General features: G+C 51.7%; 1 long non-coding RNA gene across 1 annotated transcript; it reads left to right on the top strand.

Annotated features, from left to right (window-relative positions):
* Positions 1-2,633: 2,633 nt before the first annotated feature.
* Positions 2,634-5,890, top strand: LOC142603125 (uncharacterized). Its single transcript, XR_012836998.1, has 3 exons — positions 2,634-4,687; positions 4,906-4,982; positions 5,147-5,890. It is a non-coding gene; the product is annotated as an uncharacterized LOC142603125 (long non-coding RNA).
* The last annotated feature ends 8,261 nt before the right edge of the window (positions 5,891-14,151 follow it).

Here is a 14,151-nt window from a genome sequence, read left to right as displayed (position 1 = left end):
TTCGGACTTTGTCACAACGGAAAGTTGCTCAGGAGAAGCTGATTCTCAAATTGCATTTTGTCTTTGCTCGGTTGGAAGTCAAATGAGCAAATCACCGTTACGCAGCTTTCCCGTGGCCAATTATGTGGCTTTGCTGCTGTCCCTAGCCTGGAGGAATGTCACTGCCTCTGTTAGCCTCTCTCCTCCCCATCTCCAGCTAAACCTGATACTTGGGAGTTATAAGCCTAAGGGATGCGTTTCAGCCTGCTATTGAACCCTGACAGCATGAAAGTGAACATAGGAAGGTACAAACACCATCAAACCCACTGATTTAAAATCAGTTCTTGGCTACTTCCACCACCAACATGGTTCCAGTGCTAATATATGGTCTTCAAGTATCAGTAAGTTTTGGCAACTACTCTAGAGTACAAGCAGCCAGGATCTCTGGAATCCAGGGTTTATTTTTTTCCCAAATCTTTTCAAGAAGTCTCTCCCTTCTGCTAAATTCTAGGAGTAAGAGAGTAGAGAGTGAAGATGCTGAAAAGACTATGAATCTTGCTTGTGTTGTGGTTGAGAAATGAAAGTTTCTTCTGTTTTGTAAATGATTTCCAATGGTTTCAACATTTTCTTTTCATTTTGTTAGAGAAAAAAAGAAAGGAAAAAAAGGAGAGAAGTAATGAAAAGGCCAAATGTTTAATTTTCTGGTTAATCTCTTAAGAACTTTAAAGAGTAAAGAACTGCCTCATGCTAGTTTCTGGAAAAAGGAAGAGAAAATTCACTTTTGGCATGTGATCCCCCCCTCAGTTGAAATAATTCATCCTGCCTTAACTTAAAATGTTTTATTTGGAAACTGGGGCAGGAGGTGAGTGTTTGTGGGTGTGTTGGCAGAGGCATCCTGAGCAGATAAAAGCTTTTGGAAGGGCAGCCCCAGCACTGCAGGATGAGCTATACTGGGACTCTTTTTGGGTAAAGCCATGGCGGGTGCTGCTGGGGTGGATGAGGAGGTGAAGATGCCAGACCAGAAAATCTTTAAATACTTGTAGCACAGGAGCACAGCCCCCACTCCTGTTAATTTGGGAGCTACTCCCAGCTGCTCTCTCTGGGTCTGCGGGATCCCCCTCTCCCCAGGTCAGCAGCCTGGGCACCCGGTATCCTCCAGTATGGCTCCTTGCCCTCTCTGCCTGCGTGTTTTGCTGGGCATCAAAGGGACTGGAGGAAAAACCCAGCTGCAATGAGAGGTGTGTGCCCTCCTTTCCGATCAGAGCCCCCCTGGAAGATGTTAATCACTAATACCATGTTTCTCTCATTGAAATGAAGGTTTCTGCATCCACATGTATCCCTGCTCTGGACCTCACAAGTGAGGACCTTGACCTGAGGGTAGATGGAGGCTTTGCTGAGCCTGTGAACTCCTGGTTATCTGTGGCATGAGGGTGCTCCCGAGCCAGGTTCAGCACTGCCCTGGGTGAGTTGTTTCCTTCCTGCCTTTCCTGAGCCTTTTCCCACCAGTGTCACCCAGCTCACCAAACATCAAGCTGTCTGGGGCCACTTCTTGAAGGCAAAGGTGTTGGGCACACCCGGCTGCGCTCCCTGGGGTGCTGGCCAACTCTCTGTGAGCAGCGAGGCATCGTTTGCTGGTGCTTTTGGAAGCAAATCCTGCAGCCGGGGACCGCTGTTGTGCCTGCTTTTCCCAGCTGATGATGTCAGGGAGGAGAAGGCGTGTTGGGAGACAATGAGTTCACGGAGCTGCTCCGGGAATTGGTCACCCCCTCCTCGCAGCGAGGGCTGCTGGAAAGGAGCCCAGGCGAAGCGCTGCCAATGATGTCTTCATCCTCGTACCCCGTTACAGGCAGTGTTTGCAAACGCTCGGGCGATGCTGATCAGCGAGGAGCCAGCCAGCTAGGCCGATAACGGAGCTTTTGGTGGCTCTGCTCAAAGCCCCAAGAGCTTCACTGTTGTGGCTCTTGGGTCACCTGGTATGGCTGTTTCTGGAGCCCACAGCCCTGCAAGATGAGGATTTCCCCATTTACAGGTTTAGTGATGTTCACCTGCTGCACCTGAAGCACAAGGGGGGATGCCCTAATGCAGCTCAGCTCCCTTGGGCTGAATCAATCACTGGTGAAATGAACCCAGTCCTCAGCATGCTGTGAGATGTCCCTGCAACCCGTGATCGCAACAGGACAATGTTGCAGAAATGCTCCAATCCTGGTGCAAGGGCTGCACGTGGCCAGAGCTTGTGTGTTGTGCAGGAAGGAGCCCCATCCTGCCCCCGCTCCCACACAGGGCTGCTCTTGCAAGGGTGAGAAGCAGGTAGAAGAAAGGTATCTCCACTGGAGTGCCAAAAATGCTTTAAAATTATCTGTTTTGCATTGGGAAAGGGGACAAGTGCAGAATGGGTGGTTCTGGTATGCTGTCTCATGTGGAACACCAAATTTGTTAATTAATTTCACTAGCCCCATTGGAAGGGTGCTGGCCATGGCCCTGGGAAAGGGGCTGATGGGGCTGTGGAAGGCAGCTGCCTCCCTTGCTTTGATCCAAACCAGTGTGAGCATGCATGCTGGCCATCCAGAAACCCGAGGTTGTGCTGGCATCCTGCAGTGCCAGGGCCTGAGAAGAGAGATGGCTTCTCTTTGAGTCAGGATCAATAATCTGTGAAAAGAAAAAAAGGAAAAGAAAAGGGGGGGATGGAAGCAGGATCTTCTCCTCTCTGCTCCCTTGATGGGCAAGATGTGGCAAAGCCTTTCCTGTGGTCAGGTTAGTGCTCTAAGAAGAATGGGGAAGATTTCTAGCAGCCTGTCTTCTAGGTAATGAGCCCATTTCAATCCTGTGGTTAATTATATTAAATAATTATGTGATTTAGCTCACTTAGCCTGCACTTTTTCACACCCAGGGTGACCAAGTGATATCAAGTACAAGAGAAAGCAACTGGGGGGAGGTGGATTCCATGCCCAGCTCCACCACTGCCACGGGACATGGCTGTGCCTCGGACCTGCGCCGGCTCTTCTGCCCAATGACAGCGAGCTCAGAGGTGTCGAGGTTTATGTTGTCCAGGCGCTGAGCATCTCGAGCAGGAGATAACACAGCGGGAGTGTCTGGAGCACTCTGGGAGCCCTGGGAAGCTCCGGTGCGCGGCTGGGAGCTGTTGCATCTTGCTGTGTAATGAAACACTGCCACACCTGTGCAAATTTCCCCATAGCCTGGGGCTTGGGTGGAAATGCGTTGGATCATTAAATCAAGTAACTTAAGAGCTACTTGAAGATGTGAAATCAGGCATATGAAATGGTGATCGTGTCTAGACGATCCCCTGAGCGTCTGCCTGCCTTGAACAGAGCTGCTGTTTGCAGTGGCTCTGGCTCTTGGCGTGTGCCCCTGGAGGGACAGGGAGAGCTTGCTCATGCAGAAAGCCCAGCTAAGCTTCCGCTCTGTCTTTGCAGAGAGGTTGGAGCTCACCTGAAAAGGCCAGGATGTCACCTCGGATTGAGGAGCCAGCCAGTGAGCTCAGGTTGGCGGTGCCTGTTAGGACAGGACCTAAGGAACATCTAGGAGAGGCGTGCGAATCTGGGACGCAGAGCCCGGGGCTGGTCTTGAGGCAGAGTCAGTCCTGCTTTGTGGAAATGTTCATGCCGTTTTTAGAAAGGCTCTGCTTAACTCTTCTGTGTTTATGCTTCCTCCTCCTGGCCCAAGGAATTGGGAAGGAAGCTGGGTGGGAGAAAAAGCCTTTTCGTTTGTAAGGAGCCATAGGGTGAGTTGACACATGCCCCAGCCTCATGCATTGGGGAACTTCCTTAGCACATTGCTACATGCAGCCCAGAAGGCTGCTCCAAGCAGCTTGCTGCTCCCCAGGGGTTTCTGTGTTTCTCCCTCACCTTCCCTTCCCAGGATGTGAAATAACTCCTGAGAGCCAGGACCATGCACTGGGGTCTGATAGTGCAACATCCTGTGGTAGTGAAGACTGCAGGGTAGCAACCTAATTGCAGGGGAGATTTCAGGCCACGTGTTCATCCTGCGGCTCCTCAGTGGAGAATGACATGTCTTACCTTGGGGCGAGGGGGTGGATCAGATCAGGGGAGGCACAGTTTTCCCTTGGAGATTTGTGCAGAGCTGGTGCAGCTCCAAGCACAGCTCCCAGGCTTGGTGCCTGCTCCATGCCAGGCTGCACTGGGACAGGGGCTGATGGAGCATCCAGGTTTTGGCCGGCAGAAGCAGCCAGCCAGGCCGCAGAGGCTACAAAGGCTGCAGGATCCTGCTGCGAGACCAGCTCTGTTGCCTCTTTCAGAGGAGCTGTCTACTCTGGTGCAGAGACAGGCCAGAGACTATTTACTAGTGAGGAAGAGCAGAATGGGTTCAAAAGTGGATGTTATGGGAGCAATTTCAGCTTGGAGCATCTGTTTGGGGTAGCTGTGGGGGACAAGCCACGGTACCTTGATGGGTAAAGTATCTCCAGCCCATGAGTGTGTTTCGTAAGGCAGTTTCCTTTGGCACTGCCTGCTCCCTCCACGTAGCTTGTTGCTAACTCACGTCTGCATCTTACCTAGGAGATAGACGGAGCCGACGCTGGCGCAGCATCAGCAGGGCTTCGGGCGGTACGCGGGGTGCCCGGTGGAAGGGCTGTCGTGCTGCGTCTGAAACCCAAATGCAATTATGCGGTGTCTGCTAAGCCACGAGGAGCTCACCTGGATCAGTCGGCAGACCGCTTCGCTGCCTGCAGAAGGTACCGGCAGCAGTCAGTAACTGGTTGCTGCTTATGGCTGTAGCATCATTGATTTTTTTTTTTACCAGCAGCTTCTCCTCCCTGTAACCGCTGCTCTGAGGCACTCGCTGGGCTGGGGCAGAGGGAAGGCGGCAGGGTGAGGCTGGGTGGAGGAGCAGGGCTTTTCAGTATGAATAAATGAGACGCAGGCAACTTGTTTTCCTCCTGTTTCACTGCAGGTTGCCTTACGCGCCTGTGTAGTGAGATGTCAGGCTGGGATTTTTCCCCTTGTCTCCGCACACCTGCGTGGCACCAGGTTAGTCTCTAAATCCCTGTGTCCTGCATGGGGACAAATGCAAACGCTTGGTCACCCACTGCCTCTCCAGGCGACGTTCGGCACGCGTTTCCCTGTGCTCCTGCTGTCTCCTTGCAGTCGTAGCTCAGAAGCGCCTCTTGGGCTGTAGCATCTGCTATCTTTAGCTTTACAGCTCTGAAACACACGTTGGCTTCATCACATGTTTAGCAGTGCTGACTGTGGGACGTGCCCAAATATTAAATAACTTCCCAGGCTGGGGGGTAGCTCGGACTGATGGGATTTAGGACTGTTTCTTTCCACTGGTGTCACGGAGAGCATTTGGATAGGTAAGTAGAAGAGATGCTGCCCTCTGCAACCTGCTGGTGAGAGAGTCAATGGCCAGGAGGGAACTGTGTTGGAAGTTTGCCTGAAGAAAGATAAAGCGCAAGTCTACTGGAGATGTCTCACTGGGCCTGAAGATGCCTTAAGTATTTTGGAGAGGACCAAAACTGATGCCAGATGGTTGCCCATCGCTGCCAGAGGGGATATTTGGGAACCAAAAGCCCAACTCTAGAGCTTGATTTTGGATGCCTCTTAGGAACGGGGCCCAGCACATGGGACCTGTCTCTCCCCTGCAGGAAAGGGGCTGGACAGCCCAACAGGGTGAATAACACAATGGCTGTGCCCTCCATCCCCCCAAAGCATCCTCAGCTTTGAGGATGGCAGCTCGCATTAGATCACTTTAAATCCAGCCTTGCTCGGCCTCTGTGTCCAATTTAAACAGCATGAGCGAATACTTGCCGACGGGGAAGCCTTGTTTGATTGTGGAGGTAATAAGATGATTCGAACACAAGAGCTGATAGTTTCAAGTAACTGAAACTTAACCTCGCTGTATAAAGCATCATTGTCCTACGACAGAAATCCTCTGTCTGGGAGAGCACAGCTGTGGGGAAAATAAATGCTCCTCTTCTTTTTTTCTTTCTTTCTTTCTCTTTTCGCTGTTTGTTTAAAAGCCAGGGATCTCGTGTTGGTTTGCTTGCGTTGGCCATGATGGAGCGGTGGTGGGACACAGGCGCTGAGCTCTGCCCAGGGAGCTGGGGCTCTCTGGGGGACTGAGGGGCAAGTCCCCTTTAATCCAGGGAATTAAATCCCAAGCAATGCCATTGATTGTCATGGATTTATTTGAGATCCAGGCCAAATCCTGGCCCCACTGAAGTTAAGTGGGAGCTTTAGCTGCTGGTTTCAGAGGGATCAGGGCTGGGACCTGCTGCCAGGTGTTAAGCACATCTGCCCTACTGACCTCCGCAGGACAGGCTGCCCTGCCCGGGTAAGTGCACGGCTGGGATCCTGTTCCTGGGTGGTGCGATGCTTGCAGAGCACTTAGGATGGCAGCGGGTGCCCTGGCTGTGCTTTCTCTCACCTGTGCAGGTCCTGGCTTGAGACCAAGCCCACCTTGGTCTGTTTAAGCCACCTGTGGAACCTCATCAACCAGTGGCTGCTAATTATTCAGCTGCTGCCTTGAAACCATCTCCTGACACAGAAACAGCTCGCTGTTGTCTGTAACCAGTGTGACCATCAGATCCTGACATCTGTTTTGGACCACCACCAGCATTGCACCAGGGCTGCCACTTGCCTGCTGCTGCTGTGCTGTGGGGCCAGGAAAAGCACTCCCAGACAGGCTGACCTTCCTAGGTGCGTTATAAATGGCAAAGGAAAAAAAAAAAAAATTTGAATATATATATATATCAGTGGCTGTTTTGGACAGAAGCTGCTGGTCCCCAGATGCTGGGAGCTGTGGGAGCAGCCACCACCATCAGTGCCTGTGCCCGGCTCCTGCTTCCCAGGTGCTTGTGGCTGGAGAGACCTGGCCGGGAGGCTGTATTGCCTGGCTCACATGCTGCTTTTCAGGCAGTTTAGACCGTGTTTATGAAGGTAAGGGGATTATCTTTTTTGCTTAGTTTTGTTTTTTAAAAACTTCCTATTTTCTGGAATTCCTCGCCTACACAAATCAGTGGGGTGAACAGGCAGGGTCTTAGTCCAGTTGGTTTTGGGCGCACTCAGAAATCCCCGCGGGGATTTTTTCCTGGCAGAGCTGGGATACTCTCTTCCTGCTCGTAGCTAGCCTACCATAAAAACATTTCTTCTTAAGTTGCACTTATTTATTTGTCCAAACACACAGCAGCCCAAGCCTGTATTTGTGTATGTGGTCAAATGTCTTCCAAAAGCCACTCCTACCACCCCTGCAAAATAGTTGGAGGGTGATACAAGAATGATAAATATCTGCCCAACGGGAATGCTTCGGAGTGAATGAACAGGAGTTGTGAATGGGAACGGCTCTGTCTGCGCAGTGCCGTGACGGTTGTGACTTCACTGGGCGTGAGACCGAAATAGCCGAGGCAATGCCCTTGTGTCCCTGGGGACAGGCAGAGACCCCGAGTACCCGGCTCAGGAAAGTCCCTCAAGAAGAGGCTTTGATAGATGCTTCATCCAAGCTTTTCTGCTGGCCTGGATCGAGGTCTTTACAATTTGTGCTTCACACTGAAAGCCGTGCTTAACTCACCCCTTACAAAGGGAAGCAGTGATTTGCAATCTGTTGTGGGAATCAGCTGTCCTGTTCATCAAAGCTTTCAGCTTGGTCACAGGATATTTGTTGAAGATGTTCTAAGAAATTCTACTGAAATAATGTCACTTTATTGTTAATAACCAGGGAAAGCCTCAGACTGTGTCCGTACTAACCACTGGTTCACGCGCTAGTAAAATCCTGCTGGTGTAAGTATGTTTCTAGACAAATGGGTTTGTTTTTTTCTTTGCTCTTGGGAGCTAGCAAATTTTTATTATTTTTTTATTATTTTTCAAGTGTCGCCTCTACAAGCTACTCAGACTTCTCCAAGGGAATATCTTTGCCATTACTACTAAGTAGGTACTTTTTAAAAGGATTAGAAAAATGAAGGCTGAAATGAAATCGAGGAATAATCAAATAATCCAGTTCTGAAATTGATTCTAAACCTTTTTTGGAGAAATTTGTTTGAAACATTGCGAGGGATGTGTATTGACTCTTCTGACTCGAGTCCAGCCGCAAATCATTTGTGTCTTGGGTGAGAAACACGTGCAGCTTCAGCAGGGGCTGAATTTCCATGAGCAGAGACGTCCTGCCAGGTGAAGGGATTGCCTTTCAGCTCAAAATTGGGTTCTGGGGCAGGGATCGTCCCCGCTCGGTATTCCTGCTGCCTTCGCCGCTCTGCCCTGGTGGTGCTCAGGCTGCCCCTTCCCTCCAAATGATGTTCCACGGGGACTGCGGCTTTCCCAGTTAACAGCTCCCCAGCTCTGCCGAAAGCCTTTCTGACAGTGAGACGTATTAGGCGATGGGATGGCTGGAGACGCCGTACCTCCCTGTACGCACCACCCAGCGTGGCCGCAGGAGGGGATGCCGGGTCCTGAGCCCAGCGCTCCCTCTCTCCTCCTCTCTGCGTGGTGCCGGGGCAGAGGCTCCCGCTCCTCCCATGAGCACATGACGCCCAAACCCACGAGGTGCTTTGCATCCGCTGAGTTATTTTCACTGGTTTATGGGTGTCTTCCTCGGTCTTTTTTGGAATGCTTGGGTTTTTGCTTAAAAACATTGCAATAATGGGAAATGGTTTTGACAGAAGATCCAGCCCTTTTTCTTGCGTGTCCTCAGCACAAAGGCAGCAACTGTTAGAAGAAAAGCCCGAATATTTTCCGGATGACACGCATCTCATCCGCCACTGTCGTGGGCACTGGGGAAATGCAAGAGTTGTTGTCTAACAGCCGTTGTAAACTTTGCTCTGCTGACTTTACCCTGAATCTGCCGCTTGCTCTTCTTTCCCAGGGCAGAAACCAAGTCTCTAAGCTTGACGGAAGTTTCATGGTCCAGCTTTTGAGGCCCACGCCTGCCACGACCCACACTGCAAAGAGCCCGGCTCGGCTTGGTGCCCTCGGAGGTGCTGACAGCGGGGGGTCTGTGGACCACATGGCCCCTGCACCTTGCATCTCTCCTAGCCCCCATCTGCAGCACAGTTGCAGCCCCCTCAGGGCTTGCTGGTGTCCCAGGGCCCCACCACTCCTTGACCTGAATCTCTGGCCCTTTGGTGCTTCCCTTCTTCTCTTTGCTGCCCACAACTAGGGGCAGATCTCAGACAGTGGACCCATGCAGGAGTGGGAATGGTAGTTGATGTGGCTTAGGCTGGTTGAGGAAGACTTCAGTAATGGACTGAAATCCACAGGGACCAGGGTAGCTGTACTCTGGGATGGGTGTGATCTCCCCAAAGACCTCCCTGAATCCTTGCCTTCTCAACTCAGAGCCCTTCAGCATGTACCAGACTCTGATCCCCAGAAGCTCCAAGTCACATGCCATTTCTCCAAAGCCTTGACCTGCCCATCTCAAGCCAGAGACGCCTGATGAAGGTCCTGTTATCTTCCACAGGGGTCCAGAACAGGGACCCTGGCTCTGCTTGTGTCTTCCTGGGTAGAGGCAGCTCCAACTGCCAGCCTAAGCAGTGCTTTTCTGCTCCACCAGAGGTGCACAAGCAGGGAAGCTAGGCCAAAGCATGGGCTTTTATCTGCTTTGTCCCTTGAGAAATCTCTCTTTCTTAATTTGTTTGGTGACCTGTGCCTTAGCCCAGCTGGGGAAGAGCTATTTCACAATGCGTGGTTAGAAAAGAGAGGCTGAACCAGAGAATTTTGGCAGCGGCTGGGCTAAAGGTGGGATTTGAGCATGGTACCAGCTGCAGGAGCTGCGAAGGCTCAAGCAGCCCCCCAGCACCCTCCCCAGCTGCTCCCGAGCTGTTTGTGCCTCTCCTAGAGGCAACCCCGTGCTGGCGTCGGGATTTCTCTGCGTGCGCCTTGGTCCTAGGAGGGATGGTTTTCTCATGGGGAGGGTTGCATGGAAATAGCCTGATGCGGGAATCTGGTCTTTACACTGAAGGGGTTAAAGTCTGCTCCCTGCTTCTAGGCTGTGACCATGGAAAATACTGCTCATGCCAGGGACTAAGTGCAGGACAGAAACTAGGGCTCCTAGGATACAATAATACAAATAATACATCTTGTTCCATGAGCAGCGGAAACCAGCAAAGCCTGGTTTCCAATGGTTTTGTGTCTCAGGGTAAAGGATGCGCATGGGCTCTCACCGGCTGGTAAAAGCTAAACGTGTGCTCATCAGCTTCTCGTCAGCCACCAAACTTCACAAAATTTACATTCCCGTAATAACCAGGAGCCCCTGTATGGTGTGGCTGAAAGTGTCCAAAAAAAAAAAAAAAGGAGAGGAGGGGTGCATGGATGGTATGGCTGTGTAAACCTCGTTTCTATAAAAATCAGGTTGTAAAATGAAGGATGCAGGCAGAGCAACCTCTGGGGAAGTTTAATGATGTTTCCGCCAGTTTCTGCCCCAAACTATGGATTTGCTTTGTGACATTGCTCGTTTTGCTGGAGCCTCGAAAGGCAGAGGTGCTGTGTGACAAAGCGTTGGGCTGGGGTGCTTCGGGTCCACCTTTACCCACAGGTGAGTGGAGGTGACATTCTGTTCAGCAGCCTGGCTTTTGGCATTCGAACTGTGGAAACCTGTGTCCAACTTCCTACTTCAGCCTAGACTCAACATTTTCGGCATTGACCCCCCCTGTGGCTTGGACCTAGGTATGTCCGGGGGTTGATGGATGCTAAAAGCAGAGCCCTGCCGCCTTCCTCCGCACCACGTGTGGAGTAACCCTCTGAGCTGTACGCAGCACAGGGGAGATGCAGCTGTCACGTAACCAGCTTCTGGTGGACAGGTAAAGGAAAACAGCAGCTCAGTTGTCTATATTTTTTTCTGCTGTGATCGTGTCCCGCTTGTTTTCTAGGAGAAAAGATCTGTGTGATGGAGATGTTCAACGGGTGCGTGCTGGAGCCCCATGGCAGCCAGACCTTCGTCTGTTTGTCGCAAGGCCCTTCTTGGCAGCGGTGCCAGCCCATGCCACCCTGCAAGGGACAGAGGAGCAGTGGGGATGAGGTAGGGGCTTCAAATTAAACCCAGCAAGGACATGCTTGTTGATTTGTTCCTCGTCGGGGTTTGATGGAGGCTCCTTCCTGACACGCTGGTGGGGAGGAGGAGGAGGAGGGACCCGGTGTGTCATTTTCCTGAGGGTGGCAGTGGGGGCCACTGGTATCCCCTTACTCCACATACCCACCAGTGGGGAGAAGTCCTGGCAGAAATTGGTGTCCTGTGAGCGAGTGGGGGGAGATGAGGGAGCCCCGTTCTGGTCCCCGCACAGCTGGGCAGGGAGCAGCACGGTACATACCCCCGTCCCCAACCCCCTGAGCCAGCCGGGGGTGTCGTGGCTCTGGGTACTCCTTGGCAAGTTGTCTTTTGTTTCAAGGGATGAGCGTAAATGCTGTTCCCGGGTAACTGGGGTGGCCGGGGGGCTGCTTCACGTTACTGGGAGGCCAGGTCTGAGCTGTGCAGTTGCAGGAGGATGACACAGGCTGAGATGACTTGTTACCGTGAACGCACGAGACATTACTGGGGCGCTCTCTAAGATTAACGGGAAGGGAGGAGAGGGTCTTAAGGTAAACAGAGCGAAGCTGGCAGATGACTGCGCCATCTATGCGCAACCTCGTCTAAGCCTATTTATATAAATCATGTGAAACCCAAATTAGAATTTCATCCATCTGCTGTGCTGTAAGTCGCTCTTCCACTGGCACAACAAGCCAAGAAAATGCTCTTAACTCCGTAAGATCTGCCTCAAGCATAAGAAAGGTTCCTATGCAAGCCCCAGAGCTGGTGGGAGGGTTGCGATGCCGCATGCTGCAGCGTCCTGCAAGGCTGCAAGACATGTCACCAGATCCTCCAGTAGCCAGCAGTATCTTGGCATCAAAGGCAAGCCAGGAAGAGATGTGGATGTTCAGTGAGAAGCCTCCAAGACTCCCCACCGTGTGCAGGAGGGCAAGGGCTCGCCTCTGCCTTGTGCATGACATTATCATGGGTCAGCTGGGCAGGACTATCTCTGCCTGGCTGCTGATCCTAAAGCCAGTGCCCAAACACTGGGGTGAACTTGTAGAGGTTTAGCACAATGGAGCAGGTAGGGAAATGTCCTCTGTCCTTTCCCATCCTTCCTACTTGTGATAAAGCTGCACTTTCCAGCTTTTTCCTTGGGGAGGCTGCTACACATTTGCTTTGCAGATGTGCAGTGGTCTGCTTGGGGTGGCTCCTTGCGGGGGGTTACACCCCAGGAAAACGTAACCACAGGTCTTTAGCAACCCCTCATGAAGGCAGGTAAACTTGCTGCTCATCTGGGAGCACGCTGGCTGTAGGAGCATCCCGTGGGCTGATGACTGGGCAGCTGGACGCTGCCCTGGCAGTCAGCGTGGGGCTGGCCCCGCTGCCGCAGCAAAGCAATTTCTGGGAAGCACATCTGCCTGCACACGCTGGTGGACACTGATGAAGACGACCAAGGGATCTTTTCACCTGTCTACCTGGCAGTGTGGCGATCTGCCTTTGTTGGTATTTAGTGCTTTTCCTGTCATTAAAAATAAAACCCTACTTTTTTTTTTTCCCCTCACCAAATTGAGGATTTCGATGAACAGTTTGGGGGTAAACAAGTGAAGATGACACTGTGGAGGAACAGTTGGTCAAGTTTGTGAGAGATGGAGCCAGATCTAAATACGGCACAGCCTCGCTGGTACAGAGCAGAAGGAAGGCGGCATATGTGTCTGAGCAGTTGGATTGCTGCATGCTCTGTTAGATTTCCGTAACATCAAGTGCGTCTCTTCCCTTTTTCTTTCCTTTTTAGCAAAAAAAAAAAAAAAAAAGAGCAGAAGTTCACCAGAAACGTCTTCAGGCAGAAATAGGGAAGGTCTACAAAGAGGTGATGGGACCCTCCATGTCTCACTGGCTCAGCTGGCGGGTGGAGGCAGATGTGTCTGGACGAGATGCTCCACTGCAAGGATGAGATGGCGCACGACATAAGGAGATATTTCAAATGCCCTTTTGCGAGTGCTGAGAGTCATCTTATTTCAAGGGGTAGAAACAGAGGAATATAGAAGCAGAATCTTCTGTGATGCAAAACTCCTGCTTGTTTCACGGTTTTGCTTAATTAATTTTTACGAACAGGCTTTTAATTCAGTTTAACTTGGTCTCTTCTCCCCCTGCTCCCCCTATGCAACGCAAGCCCATTTGTGTCTAGGCTACTGGCAACCAGTACCTCGAGCTCTAGCCAAACATGTATTAAAATAAAGCTGCAATCTGTTGAAAAACAGGTTTTAAGATGGAAACAAATAATTAGAAACACATAAATTAGTGTATGTCTGACAACAGGTTGAGCTCTGCACGGATTTAAACAAAGCTGTAATGGCAGGATGCGAGTGATTCAAACCGGAGGCAGTGGCTGAGTGTTGACTTTAATGGGTCAACCAGAAAAGATGCGGGGAAGAAGCAAACCTGGGCGGGTTTGGCGAGAGCTGAGCACCCAGAACAGAGAGGGGGACAACACTTGGGGGCTCTGTGTAACTCGAGCCTTTCAAAGACCGAGGCCTCGGATGAAGCGTGAGCTCTTTTGGCTGACGTTACGAGTGCTGCAGCTGAAGCACCTTGCCCCTGGCGCTGGTCCTTCCCCTCTGTCTGCCTGCACTGGTGCGTGGTTACTGGGCAGTGGTGGGGCACCAGTAAGCCGCTTTCTGTGGTTTGGTACCTTTGGTGCTGGGTGTTTTTATGCCTACAGGCTCAAGGGGTCTGGCAGTAACCTGGGGCCTGCTTGGGACAGGGCGGGGGGACCCCTGCCCGTGCCCCTTGGCTGGGTGATGGACAGCAGGTGTCCTGGGGAGCTTTCTAGCAGCCATCAAGAGTGACTTGGTTAAATATTCTTTTTCTTGTGTTCGTATGGGCATCTCACTACTGAAATCGCAGCGTGCCTGTTCCTCAGCGTGCGTGTGAGAGAGCAAGGCACACCAGCAGCATGGATTGTTCTTCTGCGCCCATTGTTATGGAAATTGCCTTAGAGACAGTTGCTCTGGCGTACATTTTTAGAAGCACGAGTGAGCTGTGCAGCAGGAAAACTGCTCCAAGGGGAGGAAAACCACCTGCCAGGCTCCCAGTGCTGCCCCTTCCTCCAGTGGCACGGTGGAGCCTCGCTGTCTCTATGGGTAGGGATGGGATTTAGGGTGTTCCTTTGCCTGATAAGGCAGAGAGAAAGAGCCTCTGGAGGAG

This window comes from Balearica regulorum, chromosome 10, assembly GCF_011004875.1.
Source record: "Balearica regulorum gibbericeps isolate bBalReg1 chromosome 10, bBalReg1.pri, whole genome shotgun sequence".
Classification (NCBI taxonomy): domain Eukaryota; kingdom Metazoa; phylum Chordata; class Aves; order Gruiformes; family Gruidae; genus Balearica; species Balearica regulorum.
This window is presented reverse-complemented; position numbering and strand designations above follow the sequence as displayed.